Raw genomic sequence first — 16742 nt, 5'->3', positions numbered from 1 at the left:
GTGGGAGACAGCTCAAATGCCCAACAAAGTATATCGAGGTATTGCTAATTTTTCCCCATACCCAAACCTAAATTGGTAGCATATTGGTGTAAAGTAGCTACAGCTCTGTAGCCATTCCCTCCCGCATAAGTTACTTTTGATTAACGTCTCCAACTCAAGTTTCTGTAATTATATTCCATTTCCTTTAAAAAAACCAGCTTTCCCTAATTGAGCAGAGAGTATTAATTTGATGTTGCACTTTGCCTATTGCCAGCTTCATATGGTGTTACTGCTAGCCTAAGATTGTTGTGACTGCTCTTTCAGTCATAATAATGACGGCTCCATCAAGATAATGCCTTGCAATATGATTTTTGGATAAAAATTATGACCGCCCCAAAAAAGTCCTATTTGGTTGCAACCAAGAGGTTGATTAATGGTATCAATACATTTCTGCCTGTGGTTAGAATGATATCAGATGCGCCCTGGGAAAAATTTTCTTTTAATCCTTTAGTAGCTTTCTCCCCCTTGAACGTTCCTTATACGAAAGATAAACACGGCATTGTGTCAATTTCTATTTCTGAAAAGAGCATTTCCCAGAGCTAATCGTTCTTTACTATTCTGAAACTTTAACACATGCAAAGGTTCTCTTCTGAAACTTTGTCACACCAAACTTCTTTATTTGGTCAGAAAATTTATCAAAGTAAAGCTTACTTAGATGCTTAAGTGTTGATGAAGCCATCAATAATACAGTTCAGATGTTTTGGCTGAATCGTTAGTTGAGCTTTTTTACTTATTGAGGCTATATTCTTTATGCAGTCGTACCCTTCTATAGTTCCATTTGACAAATTCCTCTTGCTACTAAGATCCTTTCATGAAAGAAGGCTCCAATTATGGGGAGATGAACTAAAAAAACCCAGTTATTAGCGAAAGGCACATTCTCAATAGGAAATTTGTCCATTTGCACTAAATGGTATTCGTTGAAGTTTCTTGGTGCCTAATAAATTAGTACTTAGATTTTATTCCTACTGTTCTCAATCAGATAATGTTACCCTATTGGTTTGTAGTATGAAATGAAAGATTCCTGCTTTTGCCATCGATTTCAAGGTCTCATGCATGGCCGGTTATAAGTTGTTGCTAAACGTATCGATTCCTTGCTTATGACTTACTGCATTTACAACAAATCCATATGAGGCTAACCAAGAACAATAGGCCGAGTTCCAGTTTGCTCGTTGCCTCTGGACTCTCATGCACCTAGGCCTGGTAATGGGCCGGCCGATCCGTGGGCTAAATGGGCCACCCGATTCGTGGGCTGATCTCTATTGGGCTAGTATGGGTTGTGAACAGGCAAGAGTAAGATCGGTGGCTGAGCCCTGAATGGCGGCACTCTAGAGGGGAAAATTAGCATACATCAAATACGGTAAGTGGTGTCTAGCCACATGTTACGCGAAGTTCCATATGGTGGGCATATATAAGATCCATCAACGGGTCAACCAACTGTACGTGTCTAAATGGCAACAACAGAAGTTTCTCGAACACCACAACCCAAAGATGCATATGGAAGCCACGTCTAAAATATCTCGTCGAGGTAGTCAAAAGTCAAAACTGATACTCTTATTTTTATAATTTAGCTAAGAGTCCATACAAAAGAGAAACGAAGAAACACAGATATCATACTCCTATATCCAATGGCGAAGTATCTCGTGCCTACTGAAATTTTCAGTAACAAGATACATATAGTTTATTAGCACTATTTATTTTTGTTGAGATTCGTATTTAAAATATGGGTGTAATAAATCTATAGAATAGATGAGGAGAATCAACAGATAAATAAATATAATTAGAATAGATGAACAGCTAAAATAAATCATACATCACAAGTACGTATGAACTTGCATTTCCCGCACCGCACCCCAAAACTTTCGGAAAACCTTGGCACCGTCGTTCCCATCTCGACTCCACATCGTTTTCCTTCTGCATGCACGATTGAGTTGAGGTGGGACAGTAGGGAGCTCCCGGATGCTGCCCTAGTAAATCGTTCAACTATGTCCACGACACCGCCTAGATGCCATTGAATGAACTCCCACCGTGACGTCACCGCCGCCGGCCACTGGGGTACCTTTGCATTTTAGATTTGGATCTTTTTTTATTTCAAAATAGTGAAAAAGTCAAAGAAGAGTACTGAGCTGCCACCCGCAAGGCACCTCCTAGGACTGGCACTCGATCCTATGATCCTTGAGCCGCTAAGCTCACGTTTTTTCTCCAAAATCCGCCTTCATGTGCCTGATAATTTGATGCTACCAGGTTCTGGCATATAAATCTCTATGGAATGCGACTCCGAATATGGAATTTAAAAAATAATTGACGTCGGCTCTCCATATAGCCTATATAGTTTTTTTTTGCGACTCAGAATCCGAGCACGTACTGCTATACGTGGAATTTGTTTTGTACAACTTGTTTGCAATTCTAGATCCGATGGCTTAAATCACTTGGGTGTAATGGCTCAATTATATAAGATCAGAGAGCTTTAAGACCACGTGAAGTAGTATTTCTTCCCTTTGGAGCCCCATCCGAGCAAGAAGGGTTGGAAAAATAATATCCAAGCCATTTGCGATTTTGCATTCCTAGCTGATTGCTACCGCTGCTTTCGTACGTTAGGCCTCCCTCCAGACACCAACGTACGTACGCACGTATACGTGATGACCATCGCAAGTTGCAACCTGTTCTAAATCATGGCACGTGGGCAGTTCCCCAACCTGCTTCACAATAAACCCAGCCCTGTCACCGGCCACTTAAGCGAATCGATCGGAATGACCATCTCCCGCACCCAAACGCACGAGCTGGGGTGTCGTTGGGGAATTGGGATCCCCTCTTCAGAGGATCGGAACTGAAGTCACTGAAACTTTAAAACGTCGGTTGGAAACCACATCGTACCATACGTGATCTGTCCATGCCTTCCTGGTGGCGAAAACACACGAAACCAAACATACCGCATGGATGGCCCCGGCCGGCACACTGGTTCTGCCTGCGGCCGGGTTAATGTCCTTCGTCCTCGATCCGTTGGAAAACGGCCGAACTCTGATGAAATATACACCACCATAAATAGAGCAGCTCGGCCGTCACGAGCGGATTGTTCACTGTTCCATTGACCGATCGTCGTCAGAGCCCTGTAGCTCGTGAGTCGTGAGGTAGAAGAAACAATTCAAGCACGCAGAGTTCACTAGCAGAACACACTACTACACAGGCAGGTGTAAACATCTTTTCACAAGTGTTTAGCGCACCCGCCTGCGACCGAATGCCTATAAAAATGAATGATTTTCACAGACGCAAAACAGGTCGCCTGTGGAAATAGATTTTCACAGGCGGTTGTCTTAAGGAACCGCCTGTGAAAATGTTTCCATAGACGGTTGATTTAAAGAACCGCCTGTGAAAATGGATTTCCACATGCGGCCCACTTTATGTGCCGCCTATAGATATTTAAATTTCCACAGGCGGTTCTCTTACGGAACCGCCTGTGGTATGTATTTCTTTCAAAAAAATAATAATGAACATACAGAGTCTTCTTAGTTAAAGCGTCCTTCTCGGCGGCTTCAATAAAAACAGAGAGTCCTTTGATGTATATTTTTTCATGTCTTGGCGTATCGTACATCCATGCTCTGTCCATCTCTAACTGCAACCATAAAATTAGATACATCAATTAATTAATTTGAAAATCAGAATTAAAAAGATTTTTTTAAAAAAGGAAAAAATCGGCTTGTTATGATTATAATATGTCTACGCAATTGAATCTACATTGACGTAAATTTATGGCTCAAAATAATGTGAATTCATTACTCTCTCTCCCCTCTCCCCTCTCCCTCTCCCTCTCCCTAGAGATCTAGAGAAAAAATCTCCATTCACGATGAAATCTCATAAGGCTAAAAAATATCAAATTCTAGCTACATTTTTAAAATATAATGCTAGAAATCATGTGAATCTACACAATTAAATCAATATTGCAACAAATTTGAGCTAATTTGATGATCTAAATAGCAAGAACCATGAGCATCTCTAGATCACATTTAAACCCTAATTTAGCCTTAAATCTAAATATAAACCTAAAAAAAAAAATAAGCTAGGGATGAGATACACATACCTTATTTGACTCCTTCAAGGAATTCAAAAACAAAACCTCCCCCCCCCCCCCTATTTTTCAAATCCGCCACCACTTGAGCTGCTCTACTGTTTGGACAACAGAAGAGCCTGTCTGAATGCTCCCCGAGACGATGCACTATTTATGGAGCTATTTTCACAGGCGGATGACATAAGAAACCGCCTGTGAAAACAAATTTTCACAGGCGGTTCCTTATGTGAACCGCCTGTCCATTTTCCCAGGCGGTTCACATAAGGAACCGCCTGCGGAAATACTTCATTTCCATAGGCAGTTCCTTATATGAATCGCCTGTGAAAATAGAGTCCATTTCCGCAGACGGTTCACATAAGGAACCGCCTCAAAAAATGCTCCAAAAATGGAGCATTTCCGCAGGCGGTTCCTTATGTGAACCGCTTGGGAAAATAGAGCTATTTCCACAGGCACTTCACATAAGGAACCGCCTGTGGAAATTAGTTTTCACAGGTGGTCCTGAGCCGCACGGGGACGCAGCCACTTTCTCAGGCGGTTGATCCTATGAACCGCCTGTAAAAATGAAATCTAGGTGTCTCAAAAAATAGCTTTTGTACAGCAATAACTTTTGGTGTCCGAGCCTGGACCTTTCTGTAGGGTGGATAACCAGCTGGCTTAGCTCGGTCCAACTCGTTAGGTTAACGAGCTAATTCGGTTTGGCTCGGTTCGTTTTGGAACTGAGCTAAAAGATAGACTCAGCTCGATCCAGCTTGTGAGCCTAATGAAACATAGTCGCCGCTGTCCCTAGCGGTCACTGACACGGCTCTCTTTGACATAGTGAGATGGAGGGGCCCTTGGGGTAGGCTGGACTATGATGTGTTGTGATGCGACGCCGTGTACTGCATCAACACCATTTGTGAGCTCATCCACCTTCATTAGCTCCCTGATCTGTTTTGGAGTGGCAACTGCACCAACACCAATTGAATAGACACAAATCAGCACAACGATCAAGAAACAAATGTGCAATTGCCAACAACAATGTGACAGACGACACAATCAGATCATGGAACCGGACAATGTGATAGACAGCACAACTAGACCCCACATGACCATGTCGGGTGTTAGGAGATGGGCGATGCGACATCGAGGGCTCTAGGCTCCAGGCAGTGCATCGTCGAGGGCTCCAGCCAGCGCATCGTCGAGGGCTCGAGGGGACAATGGCTAGGAAAAAGGGTGTTGTCGATGCATTGATCTAGGGTGTGGTCATGTGGAGCAGTACTTAGGCCTCATGCCTCATGTGGGCCGGCTAACTGAGTCTGACTCGCTAGGCTCGTGAGCTGGCTTACGAACTAGCTCGAGCCAGCTCATTAACAAAACAAGCTAAAATATTGGCTCGGCTTGTTACAAAATACGAGCCGATTCGAGCCAAGCCGAGCTGGCTCGTGAGCTTCGAGCTTTTCGTCCACCCGTACCTGTCGCCCACCATGATCGAAACCAAAAACTTTAGCCGGGTTCAATTTGAAATTTCGGTTTCGAGGAACATTTATATATATATAAGAAAAATAATTATACTTCTGAGAGTATATACTCATAACTAGATCTCTAGTTGATTCCGTTATAAGTGGAGTATATACTACTTTTTGAGATGTATACACTACTTTATGAGATTTATATACTTCTTTATAAGTGGAGTATATACTACTTTCTTATATATATATATATTAGGGAGGAGCGGAAGTCGCTGCACTTTGAATGTGCCAGAAAGAGGTGGCGACTATGAACAAAGAGAGGTCGAGCTAGAGGTTGAGGACGGTTCCGATCAGCAGGTCCCATGTGTCGGGGAGAGAGAGAGAGAAGTGCCAAGGCGGCCCAAATACGTGCGCAGGTGAGAGGGATCTGAGTGGGCTAGCGTGTGGCTAGGCTGCGCAGAGGAGAAAGAGGGTGAGCTCGATTGGGCCAAGAAAGAAAAAGGGATTCAGCCTAGCAAAAAGGAAAAAGGATTTGCTATTAGAATTGGGTTTGGTAATAATTCAAATAGAATTATTTGGATTTGGATTTGGACTTGAACTTGAAGTCCTAATTTTTGGGAGGGATTTGATCTCGAAGTATTTGAATTGATTTGGATTTTAGCTGAATTTAATCAAAGAATTAGATTTGAATTTAAGAGATATTCAAATTCAAATCTTCACTCAAAGAACCATAAAAATAAATAAACCAAGAAATGCATATGATCAACTTATTGCAGAGTTTAAATTTATAAACTACCTTGGTGTACTTTGAAATACTTAGCCAAATAATAATATATTTGAATATATACAAATCAATTTGAATATATACTTCCTTGATTTATGTTGGTTTAAATAATTAGAAAAATATTAAAAAGAAGTGAATTTTACTATAATCTAAATGTTACTACCTCCGTTTCGCAATGTTTGTCCACGCTCACCATTACGTACAAACCAAAGAATACTAAAATCGAGTGAAAAAATACATAGAGATGACCATATTACCCCTAATCAATATAAAGATGAGAGCAAATAACTCATCAACATTGAATAAATGCATGCATGTATTAAAGGATATAGCAGGAAAATAAACCATAAAGCATTCTTGGTTACCGTAATGGACAAATAATTTGAAACAGATACTCTCGAGGCTATGGACAAATATTACGAAATGAAGGAAGTAAAAATTAGGTTGTTACATAAAAGATCGACACTATGCTCATACTTTAACACATCATTGTTCTTACATTGTCCCTGAGCCCGTAGTATGAGCTAGATGAACGCTTTTTCCCGATTGCAAGTGTAATGCTCACGGACACACGCCTCCACCAGGCACCCAACTATCTCGCAACCTATTCTGCAAACGGTCTTGGAAGGTGCCCCAGCCAGCACATGATCCGATCCATCACTACGGACAAGCCGTGCTGTAGCTGAAACTTCCCGGGTGTTGTGTGCATCACGTACGTACATAAATACGTCGCAACGGCCAAGGCCAAGCCCAACTGTTCACGTGCACGTCGAAAGGAGCCAGCCGGAACGAACAAGCAGCGGTAGCTGAGGGAAGTACGGAAGGAAATTTTATATGATTTTTACATGAAAGATTTTTGCGAAATCTTGATTTACGTTGTTCATCTCTTAATCTAACGGTTAGCGCGTGTGTAGAAGAGATAACAGGGGACACATATCGTACGAAGAGAACGGATCTTTCAAAAATCGAGTCTTATAAATTTTTCTTTCGAAAAAAGCACGATACAACATCCACTCCCTCTTAGTAACACCACTACAAGAAAACACCTGCATTTGGCATCTCACAGTCACTACAGGTGAATGGATTGGATTGTATTGCTCACCGCTGGATGACTCGCTCCATACATACATCACATATCTAGGTTCTTAGAGTATGATATGCTGATATGATTTTTGGTTGATTTTCAGAACATTTGAATTCTCCGGTCCAAGGATCTGACGAGATTAAATTCTTTGCACGATTCAGGTTTGCAGGTTGCCTTGTGAAATTGTGGCACGTATAGCACTGGTAGGATTTGTGTATAGATCACATTTGGAAAGCGGGAGAATTGAACTGTGAACCCCAAATTGACCCTGAAAAACTTTGTGATTGCCGCAAGGATCTCCTCCGATCCCTTCGTGTTAAATAGACAATAAAGATTACAAAGTTTGTTACACAGATTACTTAAAATCTGAACGATCTCGCAGGATCAAAACAGAACAGACTTGACTGAAAAATAACAGACAACATACTACGCTATTTTCGGAAAACTGACAGATAAGCTTCAGCAGGAACTAATCTGAAAATATAAAGCAGAAGCTATTGCTTTTAACACACCCCCTCAATCTCAACCATCTGCCACTAGATTGAGATTGTTATTGATGCGATTAAATTGTGCTTCTGCTAACGACTTTGTAAATATGTCTGCAACTTGATCAACAGATGAAATAAATCGAACATCCAATGCCTTTGCTGCAACTCTCTCTCTCTTACAAAATGAAAATCAACTTCAATGTGCTTTGTGCGTGCATGGAATACTGGATTTGCTGCCAAGTACGTAGCTCCCAAATTGTCACACCATAATACAGGAGCCCGAGACTGATGAACACCGAGTTCCTTCAGCAAAGATTGCACCCAAATTAATTCTGTAGTGGCATTTGCCATTGACTTATATTCAGCCTCTGTGCTAGATCGAGACACAGTAGGTTGCTTCTTTGAACTCCAGGATATCAAGTTAGAACCAAGAAAAACAACAAACCCATTTGTTGATCTTCTATCAGTAGCACACCCTGCCCAATCAGCATCACAAAATGAGCTGAGTAATAGAGAGCTTGACCTTCTGATAAATAGTCCAGTAGTGCTAGTACCCTGCACATACCTTAGTATCCTTTTTACTGTAGACCAATGATCATCAGTAGGGTTCTGAAGAATCTGACAAACTCGATTTACAGCAAAAGCAATGTCTGGCCTGGTTAGAGTCAGGTACTGCAATGCCCCTACTGTACTTCTGTATTTGAATACATCTGAATCTGACAAGGGTTTACCCACATCCTTGTTTAATTTTGTTGAACTAGCCATGGGTATGGGTGCAGGTCTGCATTTTTGCATATTAATTCTATGAAGAAGATCACTAATGTACTTCTTCTGAGTTAACACAATGCCATCGGATTTTCTATTAACTTCAATGCCAAGAAAGTAATTAAGTTCTCCCAAATCTTTCAAAGGGAATTCTCTACTCAACTACTGAATTAACATGGTTGTAGCAATAGATGAAGAACTAACAATGACAATGTCATCTACATATACCAACATGTACATTGTTACCTCTGGCTGTTGCAGAATAAAGAGAGATGAGTCTGCTTTAGATGAAATAAAACTAAGTGTATGTAACTTCTGACTCAACCGTGAGTACCAGGCTCTTGGTGCCTGCTTCAAACCATACAGAGCCTTTTCCAATTTGCATACATATTCTGGATGTGCTGGATCCTCAAAACCAGGAGGCTGACTCATATAAACTTCTTCATCCAGTCGACCATGAAGAAAAGCATTATTTACATCTATTTGATGCAATTTCCACCCCCTGGCAACAGCAATAGAGAGCACTGTACGAATTGTTGTTGCCTTAACCACTGGGCTGAAGGTATCATGATAATCAATGCCATATTGTTGGCTGAACCCTCTGGCCACTAATCTTGCCTTGTGCCTCTCCACAGATCCATCAGACTTATACTTTGTTTTGAAGATCCACTTACAGTCAACTAAGTTCAGCTCAGGTCTTCTAGGTACAAGAGTCCATATTTTGTTATCATACAGTGCCTGAACTTCCTTTTCCATAGCTGCTTTCCAAATTGGTTCAGTTAAATCTTCAGAATGGGATGCAGGTTCAATGAGAAAAGCTCCTTTCTTAAGGTCATACCTAACAGTCCCATCCGTGTAGCTTTTAGGTTTTCGAATATTATCCCTCAGCCTTGTTCTCATATGATGTTGTTGAAGTTCATCTGTTCTAGAATCTTCAGCCATTGGGATTTCATAGCCTTGTTCAGAATCAACAACATCTGCAGTAGAATTATCAGTAGCAGGCATAGCATCAACACTGGAATTCTCTATTGCCGGACAAGTTTCAGAGTGACTTTCAGAGGAAGGCTGAGGAAGAGGTAAGGGAAGATAGGCACTTTGATTTGTGGATACTGATGGCATGGACTGAGATGTTGATGTAGAGAAAGGAAAACGATTTTCATCAAAGATGACATCATGAGAAATATAGATTCGACCTGTTGATCGATCTAAGCATTTATAGCCCTTATGCATAGGACTATAACTGACAAAAACACAATATTTTGATCTAAATTCCAACTTCCTGGAGTTGTAAGGCCTGAGATTTGGCCAGCAAGCACACCCAAAAGTTCTAAGAAAATGATAATCAGGTTTCACATTTAGAAGTTTTTCCAAAGGTGTAGAATTTGAAATGACACGGCTTGGCAAACGATTGATCAAATAGCAGGCTGATAAGAAGGCTTCATCCCAAAACCTTACAGGCATATTAGATTGGGCTAACAAGGCTAACCCAGTTTCTACTAGATGTCTGTGTTTTCTTTCAATGGCACCATTTTGTTGGTGTGTGTGTGGACAGGAGACACGGTGAAGAACACCAGTGTTACGGAAAATATTGTGAAGAGCTTGAAACTCGTCACCCCAATCAGTTTGCACCATTTTGATTTTGGTATTCAGCAACCTTTCTGCATGTTGCTGAAACTGGAAAAAGGCTTGTTTTACTTCATGTTTGTGCTTTAGCAAGAAAATCCAAGTGAATTTAGAAAAATCATCCAAGAAACTAACATAGTATTTAAAATTTCCTACAGATGGTAAGGCAGGTCCCCACACATCCGAATGAACAAGTTCAAGAGGGGCAGAGCTAACATGACTGGAAGACTGATAAGGGAGTTGATGAATTTTGGCTTGTTGACAAGCATCACACACTGATGACTCTATCTAACATAGATCCTAACTTATTTCTTTGGAGAACTGCTTGAACAGTAGCAGTACTAGGATGTCCAAGCCTTCTGTGCCACAGCTCTCTTGACACCTTGACTGAAGACAGCCCTGAGGAAGATGACTTAATGGACTTCTGACTGAGAGGAAGAGGATAAAGTCCATGCTCACATCGACCTTGAAGGAGCACCTTCTTCGTGGCTTGATCCTTTAATATGAAATGATTTGGATGGAATTCAAAATGAGCATTGTTATCAGAGGTGAATTTATGGACAGAAAGAAGATGCTTGCTAATTCTAGGAACATGAAGGACTTCATTCATATGTAAAGGACCTGTCCTACCGGCAATAGAAGAATAACCAGTATGAGATATGTTCAAACCTGCACCATTTGCAACTTGAACTTGATCAGTTCCTCTGTATCTCTCCTTCATTGTTAGTCGATCCAAATCACTTGTTAGGTGATCGGTTGCTCCAGTATCTGCGTACCAGTTTTGATCAATCTTGTATGAGGTGTTTGCAGCTACAGCAGAGCGTTTTTCCTCAGAGTAGTTCTCCTCATAACGATGATAACATCTTGAGGCTTCATGCCCTGTCTTGTGACAAATTTGACAGACTGGTCGATCACCAGGATAGGTTGTGCCACGACCAACGCGGCCACCGCGGCCACGGCCACCACGTCCTCTGTAGTTTCCATGACCATCACCTCGACCAGCTTGATTTGCAGACGATATGATCTGGTTTGGATTTTCACCAGCTTCCATGCGCAGCTCGTGACTGATCAGATGGGAATAAAGTTCAGTTAACCCCACTGGTTCAGCCCGAGTAGCCATGGATGTTACAAAGGACTCATAATCTGACCCAAGACCAGTCAGGATGTAGGAGACAATTTCTTCATCTTGAAGAGGATAACCAATAGCAGCAAGGTTATCCGCCAAGGCCTTCATCTTGTGAAAATAATCTGTCACCATCATATCTTTCTTCTTCAGATTCGCCAGTTGGAACCTTATCTGCATTGTTCTTCCTCGAGCACGAGAAGCAAACATATCTTCAAGAGCTTTCCACACCTCTGCTGATGTGGTGCGAAAAAGAACCTGACCAAGAATTCCCTCGGTCAGAGATGATAGCAGTGCGCTGAGCACTAGTTGATCTTGCTGATACCAGACTTCATATTCTGGATTTTCAATCTGACGGACTTCACCGCCAGCCGCAGCTTCAGAGATTAGCTGCGGTGGTGCCTTCTTGGATCCATCTACAAAACCTAGCAACTTCTGGCTGCGAAGGTAGGGGATCATCTGGGCTTTCCATAGAAGATGATTGTCACGGTTTAACTTGACCGTGACATAGTGGCTAAATGATAGCGGCGCAAAAGTTGAAGCGGAAGCAGTGGAGGTGGAGTTCGTCATGGCAGAGTTTGTGGTGGAGTTCGACATGGCTCTGGTACCATGAAAAACTTTGTGATTGCCGCAAGGATCTCCTCCGATCCCTTCGTGTTAAATAGACAATAAAGATTACAAAGTTTGTTACACAGATTACTTAGAATCTGAACGATCTCGCAGGATCAAAACAGAACAGACTTGACTGAAAAATAACAGACAACATACTACGCTATTTTCGGAAAACTGACAGATAAGCTTCAGCAGGAACTAATCTGAAAATATAAAGCAGAAGCTATTGCTTTTAACAGACCCTAGGAGTCGGTTCTACATAATAGTTTGCTTGACAACTAGAGATGACAATCATATTTGTGGGCATAGTGTCTGACAGGCTCAAACGTGGATCTAAAATTTTGCTCACGGGCACAACGGGCCGGATATCCGCGAAATAGTGGGTTGGGCATGGTTATTATAATTCACCTATGAATACCTATGGATACACCTGTTAAACACTGTTGGCCCATTCTAAATATACTTCTAGCCTAACCCATTTGTAGCCCTAGTATCTGAGTGAGGCTCTATCGTCTATCCACTCCACCCTCTTCATGGCTCCCCGCCCCCATTTGTCTCTACCCCTCTCCCGCTCCCAGTTGTCCACCCTAGCCACTGTCGCCGCATGCCTGCTGCCGCACCTCACCCCCCCAAGCAGCCAGGCTCTAGTCGTACGCTGGTCCTAGCCAGCTATCGCCACTCTCCACCTCGCCCGCACCCTGCCCCCGCCCGCCACAGGCGACCTTGCGCCATGCCATCACCAAGGTCCAAGGTCGCTAAACACTCTGGGCCGCGACACCGCCTTGCGCCGCCACTGGCCGATCGGCTTCCGGTTGCTGTGACGCCGCCCCGCTTCTATTTCGGACTTGGATTGATTTATGATTTTATTGATTCTCTCTGTTCAGAACTAATGTGCATTGTCATATACTGTCAGTTCATCCCAAAGCTCGCTTTAATTCTTGGTCAAATGATTAGTAGTTCTCTACTTCTCTTGAGGAAATCCCATTAATAGGCATTGAGAGGGTACCTTGGGTTTGAACTCAGCTAGTTCTCTTCGGATTTGAACTCAGGGCATTGAGAGGGTTCCTTGGATTTGAGAGGAAATCTGCAATCACTTATGTAGGATATCTGCTCTGGTTCCCTTGGATTTGAACTCATGTAGTTCTCTTTGGATGTGAATTTGATAGGCATAATTATGTCAGGAAATCCCACTCGTCCTCCATCTCTATCTAATTACTGTTTCCAAATTTGCCATCTAATAACTGTAGATTGCTAAATAAACTTTTAATATACCTGTAGGTGACCTATGGGTTTCAGATACCTGGTGGGTACAAGTAAAAAATTTCACCCGTTACTCTTCACAGGCAGTCGGGCACAAGTCAGGTAAACCAATTGGAGTCTCGGGTCAGGTACGAATTTACTTCACCCATACCTGATCTGATCTATTACCATCCCTATTGACAACCTATTTTTTGATCGTGTGAGGCCGGTTAGCGTCAACTAAAGGCTACAAGCAATAGGTCATTATGCAAGTTAATCAGGGTTACTGAAACATCGTGCCCAAAAGCAGAGCAAAACATGATGGCTTTCTTTGGGAAAAGGAGCGAAAAATGCAATGATTTGGTAGTACATTTGGTGGAACATGACGACTAATTGCTTGTCCTAGAGACCAGTAAACTTGGAAATCTATAAAGAACTTGTCATTGCAGCAACTCTGAGAAAACCTTTTTTTTTTGTTTTGGCGGTGACAGAAATGATCTAGTCGCACCTGAACATTGGGGAAGATGGCTTTGGCCTTCGTCACGTCGGGTGATTAATTTGAAGAGGCCTTCCTAGCCAAGACAATTCAAGGCCAACATATGCCGTCACGTATGACAAAACACAACTATTTTCCCAGCGACAACCAGTTAACAAATCAATCTAAGTATGAGAAATATCTTGAACAAAATATGTGCTCATAGTAGTTGGCAAGTGGCCTAGCATTGCGGGTGTTTCACAAATAATGCGATCGACTATGGTTTTGGAATTTTAGTGTAACTATATAATATGTGATCCATATGATAATTTGTTAGAAACATTTTAGAACTTCGATGTCGTAATAGTTTCACAAGATTCAGAAAATGTAGGATATGCATTCTTCTTGGCGCATAGCCGTCGTTATCGTAAAGCTTGAATAAGTATGGTGGAAGAAGAAGAATCCAGGTTCAAATCTAGATTTTCTTGCTTGGCTTAGTTGACGAAAGAAAATTTATATGAAAACAGTCTAGCCGCTTGTATAAAATGTGTGTGCCACCTACTGTGAATCTAACCATTTGTGTGTGAATACATATATATATACCAAAATGGTCCATCAGGACCCAACACCCCTTAGTACCACACGGCTAATACACAAAGGCACAATATAGCATTTTCATTGAATTTGCAAGACTTCTCCCATGTATGTTTGCATGTCTATCCTTTACGCACATGTAAGTGCTTTCAGCAGTATTATCTGCAGGTGTATGATAGGAATATAGTTGTAGGTGTGTGAATATGATGTGCATGCGTAGTGACGTGCGAGCGTGTGTGTCACATTATAATCGCAATAAAAATGTGTTACATTTGTGGAATAGCAACATGGATAGATAACTCATGACACCGTGTTTTTTTATTGTTGTAACAACTCTAGGAAGATTATTTACAGACATAGGCATTTGTTTATCGGATATGATTTAGGTTTAGATATGGATCTTGGATTCTTACTAGGTTAGGTACTCAGCTAGTGCAAACATGAGGCATGGTATGATGGGAATGGCTGAAGGGGCCTTGAGTAAACTACCGAAGGAATTCATGGAGCTCAATGATTGATGTCCAAAGGGTATCATTAGGGAAACTTGAGCCCAGAGGCATTACCGGAAAAGGCCAATAATGCTTGGAGCTGTGAGCCAGCCAGCCGTAACCCTCCTGTTGCCTAGTGTGGGAGTACTACTGCCACTTGTACAATGGTTAACTTAACCCTAGCTACTAGGGTTTGGTTAGTAGGTTGGTTGCTTGGTTAGGTTGCTTGTTCTCCCTACTTGTAATTAGGCCACTTAACCAATTGATTAATCCCAAAGCGTCCTGACTTTGTGCACTAGACAAGACTGGCTATTGGGCTAATGGAATTTGTTAATTCTGCAGTCTAATCAGGTTGGCATCTTCTCGGGGGCATCATTTGGATGGCTTCATCGGCGCCGTCTTGCAGTGGCAGTGGCTCTTCGGATTATTTGCCGGTCAGAGGAAGGAAGGTTCTTGCGTCAGACATGGAGCAGCTGGTGGATGTACATCTATTGGCATAATAGATCAGATGTCTAGAATCACCTTATTGATGAGTTTTTATTTTGTCTTATTTCTTAATGCGTGTTTTGTATCTGGGCTTTGGATCTCAATGGTTTAGAACCGTTCCATGAAGAGCAACAGAAAGTAATAGCTTATATTTTTGAGGAATTTTGGAGTATCGAGAGGAACCACGGAAAAATGTCGGCTGGGTTGCAAATTTTGCTGCCACAGTGGTAGGTTGGAAGAGAGCGAGGGATTATACTTTACTATCGTTTTATTATTTTTAGTATAAGTCGGATACACAATCACGTACGTATACTATACTACTGTTTCTCTCAGAATTTAATCCCAAGAGCATTCGTGCTGAGTCAAACGTAAATCCAAGAGCATTCGTGCTGAGTCAAACGTAAATCCGGCTAGATAGATTTTGTTACAGTGATCCTAACCAAATGAGCTATCCTCAGTTTGCCTCTAGTATCGTTGTAGATAAGACGAACATCGACTCGAAGAAATACGTCGATACAAGTTCATAAATGAAAACAGATAGAGATGGATGTGGAGCAATCTGTGAATCCACTATAATTTAATTTAATTAATCAATTGACTAGTTGATTACTTTAAGTTAAATTAGAGTAGATCTGTGAGTACACTCTAGTTAAAATAACTAATTAATTAATTAAGTTAAATTAAAATAGATCTACAAACAGAAACGGAATAGATTAGATTAAATTGGTCTAAGTCGAATGCACATCCACAAGATTGGATCCAATGTACAAGGGATGGTCTTCCTGGTGTTGAGAACAGCGTAAACCACCACAAGATGGGCTGTTAATTACCCCTATTCCACACAGTAGGGGACTAATGATTGGAAATCCTATAGTCCTGTACACGGCATCCCGACTTTAGCTTCTTCTTAATTAATGGTAGGAGCTCTATGCTCCTCTGTGGCTCTGTCTAATAACTCCATCACTGTAGTAGATTTAAATTAGTGTGCATTTGATGCCAATCAACCCGCGCTGGCATGTTCAGAACATAATACTTCCACGAAAACTTCACAGGAATTTCACAAGAAACAATACAAGATCTTCCAAAATCCACACCAAAACCTTCCATTCCAAACGGCCACGAGTTAGGAGCTGTACATGTGAGCAGGGCCGGATCCAGGAGCTGGAGGAGGAGGCGGTTCCAGCCAATAGACCAGGGCCCTGAGCTCCTAATAATATTTTTATCATGGATGAGAGAGGAAAAAGAAAAGATAAGGAGAAGAACAGAAAGAAGAAAGAGAGAGAGAGAGAGAGATGAACTCATTTGCATCTGCAACTGCATGTGAGCACAAACAGAACAAGATATGACACTCAGAGCAGCACCCTTCTGGTTCTTCGGCCGTGATACATGCTTCTTTGTCTTTGGCTTCACGCGTCACATGAAGAAACCTCGGCA

At 41.8% G+C, this 16742-nt stretch overlaps 1 non-coding gene across 1 annotated transcript; it reads right to left on the bottom strand.

Moving 5' to 3' along the window:
• Window positions 1-11347: 11347 nt before the first annotated feature.
• On the bottom strand, window positions 11348-11486 carry LOC133894216 (small nucleolar RNA Z247). The gene has a single exon (XR_009905025.1). It is a non-coding gene; the product is annotated as a small nucleolar RNA Z247 (small nucleolar RNA).
• Window positions 11487-16742: the final 5256 nt, after the last annotated feature.

Source organism: Phragmites australis, chromosome 15, assembly GCF_958298935.1.
Source record: "Phragmites australis chromosome 15, lpPhrAust1.1, whole genome shotgun sequence".
NCBI classification, from domain to species: domain Eukaryota; kingdom Viridiplantae; phylum Streptophyta; class Magnoliopsida; order Poales; family Poaceae; genus Phragmites; species Phragmites australis.
The sequence above is the reverse complement of the archived record's forward strand: the minus strand, read 5'-3'. Positions and strand labels throughout refer to the sequence as shown.